The sequence below is a fragment of the Arachis ipaensis genome, chromosome B04 (assembly GCF_000816755.2).
Source record: "Arachis ipaensis cultivar K30076 chromosome B04, Araip1.1, whole genome shotgun sequence".
NCBI classification, from domain to species: Eukaryota; Viridiplantae; Streptophyta; class Magnoliopsida; order Fabales; family Fabaceae; genus Arachis; species Arachis ipaensis.
The window spans coordinates 12832776-12835584 of NC_029788.2; the positions used below are offsets into that span (position 1 = coordinate 12832776).

Sequence of the window (2809 nt, forward strand, 5' to 3'; positions counted from 1 at the left end):
ATTTTTCTTCCCCAATTCTTATACACGGTCCTCCACCACATCCTTAACTCAGTCATAAATCCAGTGAACCAACCCTTCACCCAGAGAAGCTCTCACCTCTTGCACTCTCGCCTGTCTTTGCTGTTGTCGACGAGGACTGCTCATCTCCCGTCGCCGTCTCGGTCTCTAGAAGGTGCCTATCGCGTCGCCGTCTCTACCCGCGTGGTCATCGTCGGTTCCGGCCTACTTCTGGCTCGTCCCTCTTCTTCGGTATGCACTAATATTTCTTTCAATTTGTGATGTTAAAATGTGATTATGGTAGGTGTTCTTACAGTCAATGAACTTTGTGCATGTATCGATCTTTGTACTATGCTCCTCTATCTTTTGATCAAAATTGGTAATATTTAGAGAGTTGAGACAGTTGATCAAATTCCTATTATGATAACCAATGCTATTATGAACCTTTCAATTAATCAAGTCTCGTTTTTGATGAAATTCTACTCCATTAACTTCACCAACATACATAGATAATTTTGATGAAATCATACTCTAATTAATCATCTCCTCTATAACCAAAAGCAACCTCGCCTATCTATTTCTTTGATTTGTATATTTGGTCAATTTGTGATTTCTTGTCCTTCTATCATTTTTTTTTTAAAATAATCTTAAGTAGAATTTAAAACCCAAATCAATTGTGCGGATGATTAAGAATAGCGAGAAAAAAAATTGAGGTGTCCACTGCCTACCATGAAGAAAATGCATGACAACTAATAATTAACTAGAAAAATGAACTCTCGAAGATACTAAAAAATAGTCTAATTATGAACCAATTTATACACAGTTATATGCATATTTGGGTTGTTAGGCTTCTTAGCTTTTTCCTATTGTTTCTGTTTAGTTTCTTTTAAAAATAACATAAAGAGTATACATGCTTATAACTATGTGTTGTGCTGGTTAACTCCTTGCATTGTATAATTGTATTTTTTTGGTTAATTTGTATAAACATAACTTACCAATATTATGTGTTGTTGGAGATAATGTGATTGGTTTTTTTTTTCTGCATCCTGTTATTAGGAATTTAAGATGGCTAGGAAAGGTCGTTATATGAAAAAATCAAAAATAGGACCAGGATGTCAACAACCTCAAACGGCTCCACTTCCGGCTTCGGCTTTTCACCACAATGACTCTCAAATTCCCTCCGTCAGCGGTGATAGTGTCCCTACAACCTCACGTCCGTTCCATCTACCGCGCAATGAACCAAGGCCTACTCCACAGACGAGCACAAATAGCATTTAGAACTCGAAGCCAGGCCACATAAACTTGGACGCTAATGCAAATGAGGTAGATTCTCTTGATCAAGAAGACGTCTTTGTTGCTTTTGGAGCTCAGAATCGCAAAGGATGCAAGACTACAGAGTTTTAGACGGTTAAGATCATCGGTAACATATTTAATAATTTTTCTTTGATCAATTTATGCTAGACTCTATGTTATTTATTAGTCTTCATGCATTCTGTCCATAATGGAGACACATATAAGGAATTATATTTGACTTATAGATTTCGATGGCACAATCAAGCCGGCAAAATTAAGTGTGAGGAGGCTATGGAACGGCCTAATGGTAAAAGGATCATGCTCAAGTTCAACAACGAAAAGCAGGCAATTGGAGACAAAGCTGGACTGTTGAGTGGCGTTCTTGGTCTGCCAGGATCTGATTATGGAAAAATTTTTATCTATGAGAAAAGTTGGCGTAATATTACCACTAAAAACAAGGTTTATAACGAATGTGTCAAGGTAAAAGTTTATATCCGTGTTGAATTAAATTTGCTTATTTGTTACAATTATTAATAAATTGTATTATCTATGCAGCAAATTTTTCACTTTGATGAAGATAGTGAAGGAACTATCAAGAAAAATATTTTGAAAAGTATGGGGAAGTCCTGGAAGGATACAAGGCTGAGGTTGTATAATGCTTATTACGAGCCAACATCAACGACTGAACAAAATATTGAGAATCGTCCGCCGGAAATTGCTCGAAAGTATTGGAGATGGTTCCTTAGTACACAACAATACAATCACAATTGCATTGAGTCTTTTTAAATTAGTTTCTAATCGTCCTTTATCTCTGATGGACCAATAGGAGAAGTGCAGAAAAAACGCGATAAATAGATCAAAACAACTATATACTGGCGGTTCGAAAAGCTTCACACGACAGAGGGAAGAAGAAGTACTTTACTTTTTTATTCACTCTTCGGACTTGTACTTTACTTTTTTGTTCACTCTTTGGACTATCTCTATGTCTACATTCTTCTTGATTGTATGGAATACGGTAATGGCATAAACTTTGTTGTTATAGTCAGAACAACAAGGAAGGAGAGTCGGTAGAAGAGAGTTATGGATCAAAGTGCACAAAAAAAAGATAGCTCATATATCAATGATGAAGCAAGAGCAATTGGTGTAAGTACTATTTATTATAATTGATCTTCAAAATTATGATCTCAAATGGGTTAACAGTTTACTTCTCTATATTTTATTTTATTTTTTATTTCTTTACTAAATAGTTTACTTCATGAATTGGTTTGGTATTGGATTGGAAATAGCAATAAAATATTCAAAGATGAGTTTCTATTAATCCTAATTCATCAACTTTTCACCACAATTTTATCCCCTATGTCAAACTGGACCCAAAGAAGTTTTTGTTGGCTGTCCACAAATTGTGTGAAATTCTGAGGCTACGGTTTGAATTAGATCAAAGGAATTAATTTCGAAATTCACTTCAGCAGCGTTATACTAAAAAATCTTTTGCTACGAGTGGAATAATAAATTTTAATAC

At 35.2% G+C, this 2809-nt stretch overlaps 1 long non-coding RNA gene across 1 annotated transcript; it reads left to right on the top strand.

The window, feature by feature from the left end:
* Positions 7-2479, top strand: LOC107637594. Its single transcript, XR_001619420.2, has 4 exons — positions 7-249; positions 1054-1417; positions 1536-1770; positions 1846-2479. It is a non-coding gene; the product is annotated as an uncharacterized LOC107637594 (long non-coding RNA).